The 22,315-nt window shown below is 35.0% G+C and overlaps 1 long non-coding RNA gene across 1 annotated transcript in view; it reads right to left on the bottom strand.

Annotated features, from left to right (window-relative positions):
- Positions 1 to 1,299: 1,299 nt before the first annotated feature.
- LOC145683441 (uncharacterized) overlaps positions 1,300 to 22,315 on the bottom strand; it is a 48,631-nt gene continuing 27,615 nt past the window's right edge. Inside the window, exons 2-3 of the long non-coding RNA XR_014131097.1 lie at positions 10,600 to 10,674; positions 1,300 to 1,395 (exon numbers count right to left, since the gene is read on the bottom strand). This is a non-coding gene — a long non-coding RNA (uncharacterized LOC145683441). The remainder of the gene's footprint in view (positions 1,396 to 10,599; positions 10,675 to 22,315) is intronic.

The raw sequence follows: 22,315 nt of genomic DNA, 5'->3' as shown, positions 1-22,315 counted from the left end.
CGGAGTTTGTAGGTGGGTGAAGCGTTGGGCGACCTTTCCCCAAACGTGCTTAATCCGTGAGAGCTTGAAAAGACGGGCTTGTAAAAGAAGCAGGGAAATATTGAGCCCAGTCACACCATGGACAGCATCTACAAGACAAGATCCCGTATTATCCTACTAGAGTGTAACATCTGACTGAACCCGCACTAAAGGACCATAACTGGGTGCATCATTGCGTCCATGTATCACTAGTTAGTCAAATTTCCGTTAGTTTGTAGGAGGTGCTCGATATCCAATAGCACCTCACAGTATAACATCCGGTACCAGATGGACGTGAGAATGGAAAATACAGGTGTCGCCCCACCTCGTGCTACGGTAGTGCTAGATGAAGCCATCATGGTGTAGCATACAGTAGTGGAACTAATGTAAAAATAAGATATGTCACCCTTTGTCTCTGCGTGATCGACGTTCGAAATCCCAGTGTTATCTCCCATAACTACGCTGTAGAATCAACTTTAGCCGCTTCAGAGAATATCCTGCAAAAATACCATTCTTTGGCAGATGATGTACAACTGGTCGTGGAACTGTATTCAGTGTGCTACTGCGTGGGATGTGGCTTTTCAGTTCGTCAGTTATACGCACAAACCGTATGTCTTCGCCGCCCTTGGTATGGAGCGTAGATTGGAATCCTGCATGTTGTTGCGCAGTGTCTTCGCTGTCACCGCTTTGCATTCATTACCACACCAATGTAGCAGAAGGTTATGCTATATTCTTGATTAGCGACTATTCGTTCTCTCTCAAAGGCCGTAACCAGCTGCAAGAACATGTCGTTTGACCGTATGCATACGCTGAAGTCAAACTGATGTTCTACACCACTCACTTGTAACTCTGACCGTTGCCCGATTTCTGTCACTAGATGGCATATTGGGTTTTTCTGCTGATTCACGGCATTGTCGTTGATTTGATTTTAGTTTAGCATCCTGTTCAGCAGCGAGGCTATGTGAGACGTGGACCTATAGTTTAACGTAGGCTCCGAATCACATGAGCTCCCGCTGTGAATCGAACGAGGACCTAACACGCCAAAGGCATGTACGCTAACCGCTTAGACACAAGGGAGCTATCACGGCATAGTCGTTTCAATTAATTGTTTATTCTTTCATTGTCTACACATTCCGCAAATTTGGGCTTCCTATGATGTCTCCTTTTGAATATTGCAATTTTAATGTGAGCACTTGTATAATACTATCATACTGCTTTTAATAGTCTTAATATATATTTGTTTTCTTAATCATCGTCACTTTCGTTATCATTACCAGGATCAATCTCGTCCTCAATATCGTTGTGGTCTATCATTTCTTCTTTACGATAAATGTAGTCGTCACTTCCTTTATTTAAGAAGGACAATATAGTAGGTGCCTGAAATAAATAATTCATGTATGTTATTTATTAAGTTTTAATTAATTATTTCAAGAATAATCAGTTTTACATAAACTAATAAACATCGACCCTTCTACCATTACCAGGTAATATAGATTGCATTCCATCTGTGTCGACTTTATTTTTCCTGTTACCAAATCAGTGTGACGTTTATACTGATTAAAATTTATCGGCTGAGAATAATAATAATATGTATGTATGTATGTACGCTTGTCTTGATATTGAATCAGTTTAGTCTATCTGGAAATATATGGACAGCATCGACAATACCTTCATTGCTTCTGTGTGCAAAGGGATGCTTAGTGCAAAATCAGTGTGTCTATATGTTTTTTGTTATAAAATATTTCAAATGTGCTTAAGTCCATAATGTATTTAAGTCCAAGGACAAAGACACAACCGACATATTATTTTATTACGTTGAAAAAATTCTCCATGTTTGAAATATTAAGATAATTGAATTAACAACATTTGTTTACAGAAGATCCATAAATTCAGATTGTCGGAAATTATTGAACTATAAATCGTGGTAGAACAACGATAAATATCCATAGCAATTCGCACATTGCTATACCTGGTCACATTGCTCTCCTTCCTTCCCTAGGGTGTCAGTCAATATCAAATAGTCGTTAATTTGCGTTATTAAAAAAACATAATCTCACAATAGCTTCTTTTACAACGCTGATGTAAGACAAAAGGAAATGTACTACAATGCTTGAACACTTAATATAAATGATCCCTGATAATCGAGTACAGACCCAATATGTAATCCGTAAGTTAAATGTCCGATATCACATCAAGAGATACTTCGACGATTGGTAAGATATCTATACTTGTTGTCACTGGTGTTAATAAGTTTAGTAACTAGAGAAAGGAAATTTAACCACGATCAAGGTGTTGGTCCACTACGGTAAGGAAAGCCAGTTCGAAGATTCGAATCCTGATATTTACTTAACAGAGGTTCCTTGTATCAGAGATCATTTTGTTATATCTGGTGACGTATAGGATCGAACCCAAGACCGTTATGAAAATAATGTCCGAACAGAGAATGAACTCATCTCTGTCACAAAAGGACGCCTTAATCGAGGATCGAACCCATATGTCATAAACACAATTCCTTTCTTGAATAGGGACAGCAGAGCTCGAACCCAGCATGTCATAAAATTAACACGCGAACAGAAACAAACCCCAGACATGCTATAAAAATTTGCCTACGAATGGTGAACGAATCCAATAGTAACAAAAAAAGGTCTTCCTGATAAAGGACATACAGAATCGAACCCCAATACCGTTATAATGTATCAAACGAATTATAATAATTATTATAATTGAGGAGAAAACGACTAAAGAAGATTTTTCCCATTTTTTTTTTTTTTTTTTTTTTTTTTTTTTGTAGTCAGCACAGCCTACATATTATTGTGCTTCTCATCCAATACCAGAAACAGCATATCGTCCGATTTTCAAAAATTTTTCAAATATGGCAGATTAGCAACACCAAAATGTGACTGAAAATCAAACTACATCGGAAGAAGAAAATGCTATTTAAAATACAACTCGCTGAAATGTCTGACAGCAACTAGTCTATGGTGGAGTTTTCACTGTCTAAAAATTTACTCATCGAAAAATATCTTACAGATAGGAAAAGAAATTAGTATATTGATATGACGCATATCCTTTTAATAACGATGAATTAAATTCAGAACATTACACGTTGTTGATTAATTATTAAATAGTTCGGATAATTGTGTATGATAAACAAATGACTTACGAGACATGAATTTTTGGTCGTTAACTCTATTCTGAATTATTTTTTAAATTCTGTTTTGAGTTTCCTTTACGAGTATTGTACACAACTGAGATTTTAGGGGAGATTGGCGTAGGACAGACGACAGTAAACACATACTTTTATTTATTTCGATACCTTTCGCGTACCAGAGCGCTAATCTCCCATTTTACTATTATTTCTATTTCTAATTATAGAAAATAGTTCAAATTATTGGCGCTCCACGGGAGCCATGACCTCTGCGATTGTTAGTGGCTAGCAAGATTTCGGCACACATCAAGTTTGGTAGTTCGTAATTTTATTTTTACTTATTTTTTTTTTAAATTTCGGCTACCCCATTAAAATTTTTTCATTCTTTTCTTTCTTCCCTCTGAACTATTTGCTTTATCTCAATCAAAATTCTTTCCTCTTCACTGTTTTGTGGCATCGGACAATTTTTGTTGTTATTGAAATTTCAAAATTAAGACTGCTATGTATACTTCATCATAGTATAGCGAGACCTTCGCGGTTTTGGTCAGATATGTCAGATTCCATAAAGCTTATTCCTTTGTGAGGTCTTCAAATAAGAGTATGGACTTACTCCATGGTGCCAAGGGTACCTGCAGGTGGCCGTATATATTTTGAGAACCAAATGATTCGGCCGAAGAAGATAAAGTTTGGCTTTAAAATTGACACTTTTCGCGAGTTTTTGTTAGGTCCGAATACCATCTTGGGTAGCGTCTTTTTTCTTCTTATCGTCCTTTTCTACGTCTATGTGCTGTTTCTTCAACCTTCCTTCTATTTTTTTAATCTTTAGTTCTCCCCATTTGAAGTTTTAAATACTAATCTATCTTCGATTTATATTTTTGATTTCCGGGAAAGTGTTAAAAATCGTTTTACAATACTGAATATAGAGAGTGATATTTCTGTGGGTCAGACACATTCACGATATGTCTTGAAGACCTTCATTTTCATAGTCAATAGTTTTTCCTTTTCTCGATCGGTAGTATTCGTGATCGTATAACCGAGCTGAGAGTTTCGGGCCTCTTCTCATTACAACCAGTAACCTTGATAATCTAAATTACAGATTCTTTTTTTTTTTTTTTTTTTTTTTTTTGGAAGTAACAAGTTTCAGCTATTGGTCTTTTCGGGTCCCATTGATGATATTGTTTATAACCTTTAAATTTCGATAGTTTACTTCAAAGCTGAAAATCTTTCTTGTCAATTGTGAAACCACAAAATGTTAGTAATAGTGTATATTAATGTATATACAATATTTCGGAAATGTTGGTCTGGAAAACTGTAATATACTATTTGGAATATTGATTGTTTCAAATGGATTTATTTTTTATATTCCCTGTGTATATATAGACCTGCTTTTTTATTATCTGATAGCTCAAAATGCTTTAAAATATTCTGTCTCGATCCAACGCGGTTGTTCGTTTTCTGGTTGGCAATTATGTAGTTAATGCTTGTTTAATAGATTTGAAACTTGTGTAAAATGAGCATGCGACGGCGAAGCGATGAAATATAGTTATATTTACAAAGATGATAATACCCTATTGATGTGTATGTGATAATGTATGATATGTTTTGTTTAAGATATCGGCCGATGAAACGACCTGCTTGGTTGTGGTTTTTTCCTTTCTAGTATCTATCTACCAGACTAGAGTATTTTTTGCCATATTTGTTTTTTGGATTTTGTTTCTATTAAACATAAAAAATATATAGCCAAGATCGATGAATGTGGTTTTCTTTTTGTAATGCAATATTTGTGTTTTAAACTTTGTCGTATTAACACCTATTAAAAATCATGTCTGACGTGAGACTAAGTAGATTAGTAGATTACCGAGATATAGTTATGAAGTATACAGTAAAATCCTGATTCTCAGAACTATCCTATTAACCCCTCCCATCTTCTCCTCAGTGATTACATAATTACTGTATTGGTTTTTCTTCGGTGCAAATTAAGAGCAGAAGGCAATCAGAAAATTTGAGTGAATTGGTTTCAAAAACATAGCTATTACTTAATCAGTTGGATGCAGCTTCGGAATAATATTCGCTTCCTACTAGCATTTTATTGGAGAAATGTTCGTCTCTCAATAAAATCAGTTTGAAAACTATTATTTGGAAATTTTTAACGAAGGTGACAAGTTACCCCCACAAATAGAATTATTTAACCATAATGAAATAAGTACTTTAAACATCTCGGAAGTGGAATGCTTGGAAGATGAGAAATTGTTAGTCAACTTGTTACTGTACTAGCTTTCATGCCATTTCGTTTGTATCCAAGTATTGTCGTAAATTTTGTGACTATATCACATTGGAACCAAGTATCGGGTGTTCATAATTTTTTGAATACAAGTAGTGAGTGGATGCTAAAAGTAGCGCGAGAGTGAAAAATAGTACGTATCATTAAACCATGAGCGTGAGAGACTCACACGAAATTTTGTTTCAATGATAATTCAGCCGTGTGTCATGGTTTTTTGGAGGTCTAAATGAGAATATGTCTTTCCACATTAAATTATTAATGTTAAACGTTCAGCTGCCTTCGGAGAATACTCCTATGTTGCTATATTTAAATCTGATTCTAACAAAGTCAAAAGTAAAGATTCTAATTCGTCAATTTTGAATATTGAGATATATTCAAATAACTTAAGTGGTTAATGTGAAAAAATACCTATACAACATGATATAATACTTAATGATAATAATATTGTTGCATATATATATATATATATATATATATATATATATATATATATATATGTGTGTGTGTGTGTGTGTGTTTTCTTACATTTTCTTTTTTCCCTTCATTCATTGTATTAAAATTTTATAAATCCGTAATTAGCGAATTTTCTTTTAAACTATTACTAACCTTATATATCTAAATGCTTATCTTCGTGTGGAGTGAGTGGTAGTGTGAGTGTGACATAGTTTTAAGCAAGGGAACTTACGATAGTGTTAATAAGTCGTAATTATTTACTATGCAAACATTGATGAATAACTTGCAGATATCACTTCAAGCTATAGTCTATGAATAATATGAATATGCTGAATTTTAATCTTTCTGTGGTTATTCAATTGTAGCTCTTCGATATTAACGAGGGTGAGTGAATAGAAAACCACTGACAATGGCCAGGGAGTCCTGAGAACTTCAATTGCATATTAATGTTACGTCATTCAGTTTGGATTTTTTGTATTTCGTTCTGCTTAATTTCCGATAGTTATCCGGTTGAAAACAAGAAGTGCAAATGCAGTACACGCACCAAATTTGATTGGAAACTAATATAATCGTTCTCATGAGTTGGGCTGGGTTTGAGTAAATCCACATTGAGTATTTACTTGAATCCAGGTCAGTGTTGTATGAGTCTGACTGCAACAGGTTAAACATTGAAGTGTTTTTTTTATTATTATTATTCTCACTTGAAGATCAATAGGATTATACCACATATGTAATGCATTATTAGGCATTCAAGAATATTTCAATAATTATCTCATACTTTCCTCTCCTTTCTCTTCCTCCTTATGCTCTTCTATTATTCTATTTCTCCTATATCCTACTTGTAATCTTTTGCAACATTTTCTTTATTTAGTATTCTTTAGCAATAGACTACTCTTCGAGAAGTCATTCTCTTTCGTCTTTCTCTTCTTTTCTCCCTCTACTCCTCCCTCTTCTACCTTCATCCTAACTTTATTATCTATTCTCAGTCTCTAAAGTAAAAACAGATGTAATTGAGTCGTTACAGTCGTGTACTACAATACACGGTCTTTCAATCTAAATTAAATATAATTCTTCGGTAGTCAGGCAAAGCAAATAGTGATTTTATCTTACTGTGCAACGAAATATAGCTATAGACTAAAATCAATGATTTTAATTTATTTGTTTAATAGCAACAATTTCATTTCTTTTTATTCTTTCTAACTATTTAGTACACGCCTCCAAGAGTAATGATTTTAACGACCCAATTATATTTTTGTCTTATTACAAAATGTGTGTAGATATTGTAGAGGAGTTATCAAACACTAGTGGATACAATGAATTACAAGTTATCAATCATTTATGGGTAATCTAAAATTATAATGTCTTATTATTAGCGAAAGATAATTCAATAGAAATAACCAATATCATATGAAACACATACTTTTAACTTTCGTCATATGTTCAGCGCAGTTCACTTTTAAAGGTTAGAAACAGTTTTGTGATAGCCAAAATATTAAACATTTCATAATTTCCAGTTAAATCACCCTTTTGAATGGCATGATAGAAAGAACCCATAAGATGAAAATCACTTGATACGGCCGAATTGTTCTAATGACCACACTAAATGGATACAATTATTGTCAATACATGTTGCTTTAAACTATTATGTATCTGAATCCATTGGTAAATATCCCCTGGAGTTAGTTTGTAATATTTTGTTAATGTACCCTTTTCGCCGAATGTACAGGGTTTTCCGGAAGTGGGCATATCCCCTTTTAGTTTCAACAGTATAGTTTTAACAGTATAGTGTTAGTTATGATAGAATGTTTGTACACAGTTACCTTGAACTCTTAAGAGTTATAACATTGGTATGATCACCATCCATGTGGTAACACAGCTAAATTCTGCGCCAAGTTCTCGCAGATGTTTTGCGGAGATACTCCGGAGTCACAAGGATGAAGGCGTGTTCCACAGCTGATCGTAATTCCTGCGTTGTGTGATATCGGGTGGTTCTTACTTGTTGCTTTGTGGAACCTTACAGAGCATTGTCTGGTGTCGCAGATCGGGACTTAGAGGCCAGGCAAAGGTAGCTGGTGAAGATGCACAACCTTGATCACACATTGTTGATTACTCCAACTCCACTGCAAATTACTGTTACCAGGCAGAAAACATCAGAAAACAAATTAACATGGATAGCAATGTTGCCGAACAATGCCAAGCAATGTTACCAGACAATGTCAAGCAATGTTATCAAACAAATGTTGGTAAAACCTAAAATAGTCAGAAAACACCAATAAGGGGTACGCTCGCGTCCGGACCACGCTGTATCTATATTCAGAAAGTTTCCAATCAACAGAAATTGAAAATTGGCATTTTAAAGAAGAATTTAATGAACCAAATATAGAAGAAGAAAATAGAAGTAACCAACTTGGAAAACAAATATTTTAAAATAAGCATGATTTAGTATTAGAACACATCATCAATACTCGGGGGTTATAGATACATATAACTACATATAGTACATTGTTATTACTGTCCACTCGTTATATCCAAAGTGTTAAGGAAAACGGCTGTATTATAAGACATATATGGAAAAGACGTTGGAAACCTAGAATTTTCTAATCTTAAAATGTTTGGTTGCACCGAAATAAAGAAATAATTCTAATTAACTTTAAAATGAACCACAAAGGACAATGATATGATTGAGAAGAAGCCTAATATAAGTCAAGTAACAAGCACATGAATTAGTATCGAAGTTTATTATTAAGTAAAATAATTTTCGATAAGACACTGGTAATGTTTGAGTTTCTACAGTGACTTTGTTCCAAATCCAGTTCTATTGTTACTGTAGTTAATTGGTTTATTACCATAGCAAACTAATGTACATTTATTTTGTTACTATTATTCGTAAATAACAATCTACAATTTAATCTTTCCACTTTGTACGCTACTTGCACAGTTAATTTACTTATTCATTAATATTTAATTTAAAATTTACTTAATCATTACATATATTTCAATTTTTGTATGCATTCCTGTTTTGATGCAATAGTTGCATGTAACGTTGGTTAGAAAAAGTTTAGCAGTAATTGTGCTGAATAAATTATATTTTAGTTTAGTCTCCAGAAGTCATCGAGATAATTGTGTTCAAAAATGTGTTTGGAAAACGAGTAGCACAATATATATTATTAATATAAGATTCAATTATATTAGTAGTATTGCGTATGCAAGGTGATATATTATAACACATGAACGGCAGCATAATGGTCCTGATTCTGTTATGGTCTTAAGTATGCATGCACTAGCAATAACCTCTATTTTATACAAAGTTATTGTAAACATCTAACTAAAGAAATATAGAAATGTCTTTGTTGTTTATGTGAGAAAATTGCAAGAATGTTAAATTTGTGTGTAGCAATAGTTAGTAGAATAAAGCTGTACTAATCTACTGAGCTAATTTTCTTTAGAACTTTGAAAATACGTTTGTGTAGAGAAAGATTAAATCTAACTTCTTTACATTGTCATTTTAATAGTTTTCTATAGTTGTGCATTATATATCTGGTATTTATGTCGTAATAATTCTGCAGTATATCTAACAAAGAAAATTTTTAAAAAAGCAGTAGAGTTCTCAAAATTCAAGAATGATCTAGAAAATATCTTTTGAAAAGTTGGGTGTTTTGTGAAAATGTGAAACTATATAGCAGTTGAATTACACTTCTGTTTTAATTAAAATAAATTTAGCGTGAGTAGGGGCACATTAACAATTCTGATGCTAAACTCATGATCCAAAATAATCCATTTTTACATATTTATCTTTCTTGTTTATTAGTATAAGTAGACTTTATTGACTATGGTAAGAGATACCCTCAGTATTTGAGCAGTTTTATACGAAAACTTGATACTTATGGGAAAAGCAAAACTAATTAAAATTTTATGGGGACATGTCTTATTTATTTCACCATTAGCAAGATGAGTAAGCCATTAAACTAAAAAGTAAGGTTTGATCGACTATTTACTCCACAGTTACCTTGGCAAGAAACACTATAAAAATATATTCAAAATCTAAGTAATACTCTGTCAATGCAGAGTCACACCTTGAAGCGAAAAATGAAATTCAAACGTAAAAATTTAAATGAGTATCTAGAAAATTGTATAATACCTTCCCCATCTCAAATATGAAGAAAAGTAGTTTTCTATTACATTATAAATGTTATTTTAACTTTAAGCACTTTACAATAATTTCTCCTTTAAAATATTGAAAATCTTCGAATATTTTATTATAGTGGACTTCCGTTAGTCAGGTAGTTCGGGACATGCCAAAAGCTTCTAGTGCATCCCTCGATTGGTAAACGCCTGGCATAGGCTTTACCAATAAATACTGCTACCAAAAACGAAATCACTTCAACTTAAATATAACGAAACTTGATTTTATTCTACGTCTTAAAGAATATATACTGATTCAAAATTACGTACTGTTAGGGCCAGGAAGATACTGAATATTAAAGATAAAACGAAACAATACTATTGCCGGGCCTGTAAGAATTCTTTGCTATTTGTTGTCACATTAAAGATTGTTTGTAGTATATCCAATTTCACGTAGACTGTATAAAAACAGAACTTAAATGAACTATGTAAATTGTGATTATTACTTTCAAAACGAACTTCAATTACACAATGTACAGCAAACATATTGAGAAATTAGAAACTTATATAAATGTACCTGGAATAAGATTAATTGTAGTACCACAATCATGGTACGCTATTCTCTAGAAATGGTATTCCTCATTTATGAATCCTGAAATGTAAATTGAAAATTTATATATAATCCATTTGAGTAGCAACGAACATGAAATCAAACATTGTCATATTTCAATATTAGTAAATAAATCGGATACGCAAGGGAGATACTTCTTTTTTTAGTTGTATTATAATTACTACTTTAAAGAATTCCACTTCATTGTCACTTAAGCTAAAAAGAGAGTACTTAATCGAAGACAACATCATGAAAGCATTTCTGTACCTTGCCATCAAAAGTGGTCAGTAAAATTACATTAGCGGAACTTGAATCATTAGAGTATGGTTCAGAGTAAAAATTATTTCAAGTTTTATAAAATAATTTTACTACCTAACTCGGAAATATGTCATATGATAAAAAATATGTATTCGAAATTTACAATCAAACCTGTACAATGATTCCGAATATAGAGTGCACTGAACATGTGCATATCATCCAATACCTATTTTCTAGGGTAAGTTAAGAATGCTTATGCTCACAATGATAAACATACGTTTAAGCTCTGAAATGTTATAAATTCTGGTTTCGTCTCTCAAGTAATCATGACAATTTGCATAACAGGAAAACAAGAGGAACTGCTCTTGAAACAATATAATCTTAAACGATGGTAGAGATAAATAACACATAGGTTTACAAATATAGATGTTTAGCGGAAATCCCAAATAAAAAGCCAATGAAGTCACTGTAGTAGGAAAAGTAGAACATAACTGTTTCTAGAAGAACGTCTAATTTTAGTTTCTGAGCGAAGGAAGTACCTGTAAGGGATACGTATTTGTTAATTTTAGTACATGATACTCGGTGTAGAAATATGATGGCCTGTAAGATTAAAGGTTTTTGATTCATATTATAAAATAACAACATGTGAAATGTCGTCAGATGATGAGAATATATTTGAAGAAAACTAGCAAAAACTGGAAACCAGGGCGAATACCTGTTCCATATAGGAAGGAAGGGTTTAGAACAAATGGCAAACAAAAATATTGGTTTACATAATTCTTATCCAAAAGTGTCTTGTGATTGTTATTTATTTCTACGTAAATCCCCTTCGATCTCTTTTTTATTGCATTCAAGGTATTTCATGATTCTTTTTCATTACCACAGCAAAAGCTAGTCTTTTAGAATGTAGAAATTGAAAGTAATTGCTCCCTTCCGTCCTTTACTGTTCACAAACTTGTCTTGGGTTCATAGTGCATCAAAGGACATTCAAGAATTATGGAATTGTTACCTAGGTATATATATTTTTACTCATTTTGTTACTCATTTTGTTTCACAATATACCTCACATAATCGTCCCTTAAAGAAGGACATACTTGTAGACCTGAAATGTTATGAGCGAACCTTTCTGATTTAAATGTATGTCCGTGTTTCTACAGATCAATGTCTAATAACTGGTGAGATTTGTTCCAATTCATAAGAGCTGAGATTACATGTTTTACTTAATAGCATCTTTTACCATCAGACTTGAATCTTAGCCCATATGACGATCGATAGTGAGCACTGACATATTAAATTCATTCGTCTACATACTAATGAGTTAGTTTAATCCTCCTGGTGAATTTCATTAATATTACAAGCGGAGTACTTACTACTACTTTATAGACTTCGCTAATAAAATATGTAGCTGAGAAACAAAATTCAAGATAAGTATTGCATTTTACTTGTGGATAGTTATCAACGTACTCTCGACGTGCTTGAAGTAACCATGAAAGTCAACACATGCTGTTACAGCGGTCCTTCAGCAATAATAGAGCATGTTACGGCAGTGTTATCGGTTCTATTTTCGCAGTTTTCAACGACAATACTACACTTTGTATTATATACATTATTTTACACAAAGACTTGCAGCTTTACGTGACTTCTTTCTTCGGGGCGCGGGGGCTCACTGGTACAGCGTTCACCTTCGGTGCTTGGGGTCCCTGGTTCGATCCCAGCTCGTGCCGTGTGGACCTTGTGGCGGACAAACCCCGGGCTCGTGGGTTTTCTTGGGGTTGTCCCGTTTCCTCCCACTTTGTTCATTCCATCATTTTATTCATTTCTCATAATCAGCGTCTCCTTTAGTCTAACCGGCATAAGCGTGGAACATAAAAACTAAAGATTTTATTTCATTTCATTTTTGACTTCTTTCATATGATTCACCACACACTTAATGCAAGAAAAATGAAAGTGAAGATGAAAACATTAGACTACCTAATTCTAATCAACTCTTCATGCAAATTGTCATAAAGTATAAGGTTAAACCGACATGTATATATATAAAATTGTTGAATGCTATACAAATGTGGTATTGTTTGAATAGCGATGTATTAGGATTCAAATAATGTCTACAACCTTAAAATTTCTTAGGTGGCAAATCCGCAATATGGAAAAAATGTACTCACACGTCACTCAGATCAATTCGTACAATGCAATACAATAATTGTCCAATAAAAATTGCAAAAAAAAAACAAAAAAAAAAAAACCTCTTTTACATTCTGAAGAGCATTTCAATTTTGAACGTAAATCTCTACTTCAGTAGCAAGGGAAAAAACTCATGATTTGATCTTTAATATATGCAAAACAGAACGACAACAAGAACATCTATTATTACTTAAGCGGTGATCTACAGTAAGTGAGCTATGTGCATTTTTCCGACATAAAATTTGTATCTGTATTAACTAATTGTGTCCTTACAAGTTATATGATAAGAAAATAAAACCTATGAAACTGAGTTCCCTTCTAGAATAAATCTTGAAATCAGCGTAAACATGCATACAAGAATTATTTCCATTAACAACAATACTATTTAAGAAGACTGGTAGGGATTATTGAGAGAATTTTTTACGACACTTCATTCAAAAAGGTTTAAGTACGCAATAGCTCAAGATTAAACATGTGTAATAACATTTCATAGACATTTCTCTCTGAACCCAAATATTACATATATACTAATTTAATCCTAAATTTATATGTTATTATTCGTTGAAAACTACACTGTTAAAAATGATTTATTCAAAAATGAATAAATTATTCTACTCACATAAAATTGAGTAAATTTGTCTCAATTTTGAGAAAAAATAACCCAAAAAATGAGAATGAGAAAATTTAGCTACATATTTTAGTCAGAGAATGGTTCTCAAAAATGAGTAACACTGTATTCGTGAAACATATTGTTTTATGATATATATATATATATATATATATATATATATATATATATATATAGGTCTGTGAAGTTGGCCTACCCAAATTAGCTTACCCACTTTTATCTACATGAGCCGTTAGTTAATCGTTAGTTCCCGTTAGTTGTTACAAAAGTATCGTTAGTTCCGCGATTCTAAAGAAATTATACACGAAAGCCAATGGGTAGGCCAACTTCACATGTGAAGTACGTACCCAACAAGCTTTCCCACATTTTCCCCGTTGAATCGTTAGCTCCTCGTTAGTTCCCGTTAGTTCTTACCCAAGTTCCGTTAGGTCCGCGATTTTAAAGAAATTATACGCAGAAAACAATGGGTAGGCCAACTTCACATGTGAAGTTTGCGTACCCAACAACCTTTCATACATTTTTCAACATAAATCGTTAGTTCCTCGTTAGTTCCCGTTAGTTCTTACAAAAGTTCCATTAGTTCCACGGTTTTACACAATCTAGAGCATAAAGAGAATGTGTAGGTAGGCTAACTTCACATGTGAAGTTGGCGTACCCAACAACCTTCCCCAAATTTTTCGACATGAACCGTTAGTTCCCGTTAGTTCCACGATTTTATACAATCTAGACCATAAACAAAAATGTGTGGGTAGGCTCACTTCACATGTGAAGTTGGCGTACCCAACAAGCTTTCCAACATTTTTTGACATGAATCGTTAGTTCCTCGTTAGTTTCCGTTAGTTCTTACAAAAATTCCGTTAGTTCCACGATTTTATACAAATTATAGCAAAAAAGAATGTGTGGGTAGGCTCACTTCACATGTGAAGTTGGCGTACCCAGCAGCCTTTCCCACATTTTTCGACATAAATCGTTAGTTCCTCGTTAGTTCCCGTTAGTTCTTACAGAAGTTCCGTTAGTTTCACGATTTTATAGAAATTAGAGCATAAACAAAAATGTGTGGGCAGGCTAACTTCACATGTGAAGTTGGCGTACCCAACAACCTTTTCCACATTTTTCGACATCAATCGTTAGTTCCTCGATAGTTCTCGTTACTTCTTACTTCTTACACAATATCAGCAGTTGGCACTGAATATTTGTCTTCCTTGTCTGACAACACAAACATGTTGGTGGTACAGTAGAGCGTCGATTATCCGAAGTAATTGGGGGACATGGGTGTTCGGAAAACTGGTTTGTTCGGATAATCGAACTGTACATGTTTATTTGCCATTCGCGGAGCGGCACGCCTCAACTCTAAGCTGGCGCAGCTATTGCTGTGAACAGCTTTGATACTGCCGCTACTTCTACAGCCAGTGCCAAACCTACAGAAGTGTGCTGACTGTTGAAACACAGCGACTGGCGGCTTGGCCGGTCAGCAGCGCCTTATGAAGGCCCCATTAGAAGCAATGTTACGCCAGCGGTGGCTCAGTGCGGCGACTACTGTGGGAAACTTGATTTGGGAGTGAGAGGGATGATGGACGGTAGGATGGGAGAGTAACAGGTGCGAGCGAGTACACAGTTCGGTTAAGCGGTCGTTCGGTTGACCGACGTTCGGATAATCGACGCTCTACTGTACTTATAAGTTTCAGAAAAGTAGAGGTAGAACAATGTTCAAATGTGCCCCCTAATTTTTGTTCAAAACTGCCGCAACCGGCATGACCAAGCGGAATTTGGTAATACCCAGATAGTACAAACCAGTAGCGTAGCGTTAACTTTCACAAAGGGGAGACAGCACAAGCGCACCCACGACGGGGGGGGGGGGGAGTCAACCGGGTTCCGACATCCCAAAAACTTCTTAAGTCAATATACTTTTATTAATTTTCTTAATAAAACAATGCTTGTTTAGTAGAGAAATTATTGATGTAGAATGAAAATTTGATCTTACATATCTGTACTATTTCTCTTATAAAAACAATGTATTTACATATTTTTTTCTGAAAATATAGTTGAAAGTAATTTACAGTTACTTGTCTTGTCGAATGCAGAATGATATCCGTTCAATACTACATAGACGTAGTGGCTTCGATCCAGGGCCGTAACTTGTGGGGGGTAGGGGGCAATCGCCCCCAAGAGAAGCTCCCCGCCGTTCGAGGGGTACCCATTTTAAGACAAAATTTCCGTACTCCATATACGATACGAACATGAAATTATAAATGAAGCATCAAACAGATTCACTACATTACATAAATGAAACAGCACACAAAAGGAAATAAAACAAAAGAGTCGTGGGCCCATTTTAGTAAAAAAATGTCTGCTATTAGGGGCCCTATAGATAATATTTATTCGTATGGCTTTGAGATTTGTCAATATTGTCCCCTTAATTAATTTGTCATGTATGGAACGAGCCCAAAGGTGTAACTAACGGCCCCGCAGACCTTGTCGTACTTGAGGGCCCACAGGCTCCAGGGGGGTCATAAAGAATAAGAGAAAGATGGAAAGAAGGGGTCCAAGAATTAGAAAAACAACTTTTGTAGGGGAATCAAATATGTGTATTAATGCTTGCCCCCCAGAAAAATCTAAGTTAGGGGGCGCTGCTTGGATCCCCCCAAACCAAGCACCCTCCGCCATGAATGGAGTTAGGAATTGTCTGCTCGGGCAGACCTTTTGGTCAGTATCGGACCTGTGGAACACTTTCTACACAAATGTGGAGTTAGCATATAGGTGGCATTTTATTTTTTGTCAAAAAGTTGGGGGCAACTCCGCCCCCCAACAAAAAATTGGGTGCGTGCCTGGTAGATATTATTATTATTTCTTCTCGAGTTCGGAAGCAACATTAAGTTGTAGGGCCATGTCTCATACAGCTTCGGTGATGAAAAGGAATATGAAACTTCTAACCAAATTGAGTAACTGATTTTTGCGAGATTGCACTACTGTATATAACATATGGAGACTTAATTTTGATCAACAAAGCCCTCAACGTTCAAACTAAACAACCATACCGATATTAATTCGTTCTGAAGAATCTCAGTATATACACTGGATACGTTAAATTGAATTAATAATTTACTTCCTATGTAATATCTTCTTATTTGCTTAGCCTTTGTAAAGTGTGATCTCTGATTCAAAAAGTAAGCTCAGAAATTGGCTATGTTTTAAACTTGATACTAATTTTCATACGACAACTTAGCATGCCATTTAATAACAACTGGTGCAATAAATCTATATCTAATCATTTAGTTTTCATATAATACATAATTAACACACGTATCCAAATTCACACAAAGTTAGCTAACGATTTTAAAAGCAACAACACAATAGCATACTATAAAACATCTTGCGCTCGCTTTTGCCTTTCGCAGTGTTGATACACTGATATTGCGATTAAAAAGAAGCCGAAGCTAAATCGTGGAAGATTTATATCAATTACTGGTATTCATAAAACTTTCAGTAATTGTTCCGGTAGTTATTCATTTGGTTTTTTCTTCTATTTCTTGAAATTTTATCTGAAATATGATTGAATATCTAAAAATAAGAGGAAAAAGTGTGTTGGATTTACAATAGTACAATTGCGCTGAGTGTGGTATCACTGCAGCTGAAACATGTCTCATTGCCAGGTTCTTTCAGCGAGCGAGAACCCAACACAGCCACATGCGCGCGCAACTTTCAAGTAGGAGCTCCACTGACCTTTTCGGCAGCGTTGAGACAGATTTCTTGATGTCTCTCTGTGGCCTGTTTGACGGAGACAGGACTTTAATTTCCCAGTTTTGAATATTAAAATTATTCACAAATAAGATTCTACCACTATTGCTATTAACCAACCTATCACGGACCCTATTATTTCTATATTTTTCTACAACATGAAATGTATATTGATTCTTATTAATTAAGACATTCTAAAACTATGTTCTTTTAATTTGAAAGGGTAGACAGTGTCTCAGTGTCTCATAGCACTCTACGCTACTGGTACAAACTATTGTGAAATACAAAGGGCAACATTAGATAAGTAAATTAATGTACTTGCTTCTGCAATGAATGGCAGATAATATCAAAACACAGGCTTCTGTCAAAAATCTTACAAAACTTCACAAAAATTCCAACTTTCCACCCCACAAATGTAACAAAATACTGCTGTTCATCAACAGTTACACTAAAATGGCAGATAACAGTTGACCGTTACGCAACGCAGTTTTGCCAAACTAAAAATTTTGAAACCACCAGATATGCTATTATTTCTAGCCTGTTTTCTTAAATGTTCAAAGGTACCCCCTGTTGTTCAAATGTACCTCCCTCTCTCCTATAATAAGAACTAACGAAGAACTAGCGACTCATATTGAGAAACCTGAGTAAGTTTCTTTGGTATGCCAACATGCGAAGTTAGCGTACCCACCAATGTTTATTTATACTCTAATATGAATACAATCGCGGAACAAACGGATTTTTTTTAAGAACTAACGAGAACTAACGAGGAACTAATGACTCGTGTCAAAAATGTTCAAAATCTTGTTGCGTATGCCAACTTCACATGTGAAGTTAACCTACCCACATATTTTTGTTTATGCACTAATTTGTATAAAATCGCGGAACTAACGAAACTTTTCTATGAACTAACAAGAACTAACGAGGAACTACTGATTCGGTTCGAAAAATGTGGTAAAACATGTTGGGTACGTGAAGTTGGCCTACCCATTGTTTTCCGCGTAGAATTTCTTTAAAATCGCGGAAGTAACGGAACTTTTGTAAGAACTAACAGGAACTAACGAGGAACTAACGATTCATGTCAAAAAATGTGGGAAAGGTTGTTGGGTACGCCAACTTCACATGTGAAGTTAGCCTACCCACAATTTTTCTTTATGGTGTAATTTGTATAAAATCGCGGAACTAACCGAACTTTTGTAAGAACTAACGGGAACTAACGAGGAACTAATGATTCATGTCGAAAAATGTGGAAAGGTTGTTGGGTATGCCAACGTCATTGTGAAGTTAGCCTACCCACATATTTTTGTTTATGCTCTAATTTGTGTAAAATCGTGGAACTAACGGAACTTTTGTAAGAACTAACGGGAACTAACGAGGAACTAACGATTCATGTCGAAAAATGTGGGAAAGGCTGCTGGGTGCGCCAACTTCACATGTGAAGTGAGCCTACCCACACATTCTTTTATGCTATAATTTGTATAAAATCGCGGAACTAACGGAACTTCTGTAAGAACTAACGGGAACTAACGAGGAACTAACGATTCATGTCGAAAAATGTGAGAAAGTTTGTTGGGTACGCCAACTTCCCATGTGAAGTTAGCCTACCCATACATTTTTGTTTATGCTCTAATTTGTATAAAATCGTGAAACTAACGGAACGTTTGTAAGAACTAACGGGAACTAACGAGGAACTAACGATTCATGTCGAAAAATTTGGGAAAGCTTGTTGGGTACGAAAACTTCATATGTGAAGTTAGCCTACCCACACATTGTTGTTTATGCTCTAGATTGTATAAAATCGTGGAACTAACGGAACGTTTGTAAGAACTAACGGAAACTAACGAGGAACTAACGATTCATGTCGAAAAATTTGGAGAAGGTTGTTGGGTACGCCAACTTCACATGTGAAGTTAGCCTACCTATACATTTTTTTATGCTCTAGATTGTATAAAATCGTGGAACTAATGGAACTTTTGTAAGAACTAACGGGAACTAACGAGGAACTAACGATTTATGTTGAAAAATGTATGAAAGGTTGTTGGGTACGTCAACTTCACATGTGAAGTTGGCCTACCCATTGTTTTCTGCGTATAATTTCTTTAAAATCGCGGAAGCGGAACTAACGGAACTTTTGTAAGAACTAACGGGACTAACGATGAGCTAACGATTCAACGGGGAAAATGTGGGAAAGCTTGTTGGGTACGCCAACTTCACATGTGAAGTTGGCCTACCCATTGGCTTTCGTGTATAATTTCTTTAAAATTGCGGAACTAACGATACTTTTGTAAGAACTAACGGGAACTAACGAGGAACTAACGGCTCATGTAGATAAAAGTGGGTAAGATAATTTGGGTAGGCCAACTTCACAGACCTGTAAAAGATGCCACCAAAACGTACAGAAAATGCTCAAGTTCAAGAGGTACATATAGCAATGCAAAGTGTAGTTCTTGTGTACGGAAAGTTTTCTTCTTTTCCTCTTTTCTTTTCTCTACATGAAAGGATTACACCGAAATAAAAAAAATAAGCTTTTCATTGTTGGCATTGTTACGTTTCAATCATTTTCCATTGTAAATATTGGTTTAAAAAATATTAATACTGTATGTTAAACTTGCAGTTAAACGGGTTATTTCAAGAATTGTGCTATATATTTTCAATTTTGCTTTATGCTCTATTTTCTAAAATTATGCTTTATTATGCTTTTAACCCTGGAATAAACAGGGGGGTGCTGGAGCCATACTCATCGCCATTGTGGCTCTGTTCTCATTCACATTGGTTGGTGCTTTCGTGTATTCTCATTTTGGTGCATGACATTCACGGTGGTGGGTGTGAAGCAAATTGTCTCGTTTTAGAAGAGAATATATTCAAGGGGTGGGGTTCTCCAGCACCTCACCTGTGCATTTACGTATGTGAAATTTAATTTTTGACGAAATTCGTTTTAGATACTTTGCGTGCATATTTGTTTAATTGCATGATGACGAAAGTGTGTACAGGTTCAAGCAAGTTTACAGACTTTGTACTGAACAAATTAGAATATGGTTATCATTCTGAAGGTAATTTTAGTGAGTCCGATGACAATATTGAAGTATAATCGGAAGTCGATGATGAAATTAGTGGAAGTGACACGAGAGAAACTGAGGGTAACATCGAAAATGATCCAGTTATAAGGGGAGCCTCTATATTAGGAAGAAACGGTCATAAATGGAATTCTTAACCCTCCATTCGGAGCTTCTAAAACAAAACAAAACAAAACAAAAAAACAAAAAAAAACTCGGGTAGCAGTTAGCTAGACCCTACATGCTAGAGCGCCTCAAGGAGAATCTTCGGACTAATTTGTCTATTGGAATCAAAAATATCCTTGGAATTAAAAAAGAATTGTCACCTGTAATTGATTCAATATCTAGTCTTCCAAAGCAAGCACGATGTCATATGTGCCCTAGGAATAAGGACAGAAAAACTAAATCTTTTTGTTTCAGATCCAAAGAGGCTGTTTGTGCTAACCCAGAAAGGAAGTCTGTATTTCGTGCAGTAAGGTATAGCTGTGTCTGTTGAAAAATACATACAAGCTCCTATTGTGTATTCTTGTAACTGATAAAGTAAAATAAATATATTTAAGTTCATGTATTATAATTTTAGTAGCGTTTAATTATATGGTGTGAGCTGGCACCCCCTTGTGTTTTCACATAAGCTTTTTTCTTGTCTGTGTATTCCAGGGTTAAAATTAGTTTCTTCTGGACACTTAGACAACCACAACCATGTTTAAGGTACCAACCATATGTATGAATTCTGTTATGCTTTTATGATTTTTATGCTTTTGGGTTGCCCTAGTTATAATGTTTATTATGGGTTTAATATATAATAAAAATAAGAAGAAATCGGGAAGTTTTCTGAAGTAAGTACTACCTGCAATAACTAACTAACTCTATGGCCTATGGAACCCGGAGGTTCAGTGCCGCGTTCACAAAAGCTCTCCACTGACTTCTATCCTTAGCTAATTGCATCCAGTTTCTACTTTGTATTCCTATCTCTGCGAGATCCATCTTAATATTGTCCTCCCATCTGCGCCTATGTCTGCCTAATGGTCGTTTTCCTATGGGTCTACCAGTCAAGACTTTGAAAGCTTTTCTACTTTCTTCCATTCTAGCTACATGACCTGCCCACCTAAGCCTCCTAGACTTGACGACCCTAACAATGTTGGGTAAACCGTATAAACTATGTAGTTCCTCGTTATGAAGCTTCCGCCATTCCCCATTCTCGTTCCTCTTGGGTCCGAATATTCTTCTCAGGATCCTGTTCTCAAATACTTTCAGTCTATGTTCTTCCCTCAGAGTAAGCGACCATGTTTCGCAACCATACAGAACAACAGGCATGATTATCGTTTTGTATATTTTAAGCTTCAAATTCCTCGACAGAATTCGCGACGACAAGAGATTTTGAACCGAGTAGTAACACGAATTCCCTGCTTTTAGTCGACATTTAATTTCTTCGTGAATATGATTTTCGTCTGTTAATATTGATCCTAAATATTTGAAAGTATCCACTTTATCAAAAGCATTATTTAATATTTTAATGCCTCCACAATTTGCCGTATTACGGTCCCGACGCACTTCCATGTATTAAGTTTTCTCTGCATTTACTTCTAAACCCATGTCCCTGCAAGGGTTTAATAAGATCTCTGCATTTATTTCTACTGTTCTCCTATCATCCCCTATTAAATTTACATCATCAGCATATGCCATAACCTGGTGAATGCCGTTCAACTCTAGGCCCTGGTTGCTATCTTTGATTTTCCTTATGGCGTATTCCAGCACAGAGTTAAATAATAATGGCGACAACGCATCTCCTTGTTTCAGGCCATTTTCGACGTGGAAGCTCGTGGACAAAAAT

Source organism: Thermobia domestica, chromosome 4 (genome assembly GCF_964235325.1).
Source record: "Thermobia domestica chromosome 4, izTheDome1.hap1.1, whole genome shotgun sequence".
Classification (NCBI taxonomy): domain Eukaryota; kingdom Metazoa; phylum Arthropoda; class Insecta; order Zygentoma; family Lepismatidae; genus Thermobia; species Thermobia domestica.
Note: the sequence above shows the minus strand (reverse complement) of the source record. Positions and strands in the feature narration are given on the sequence as shown.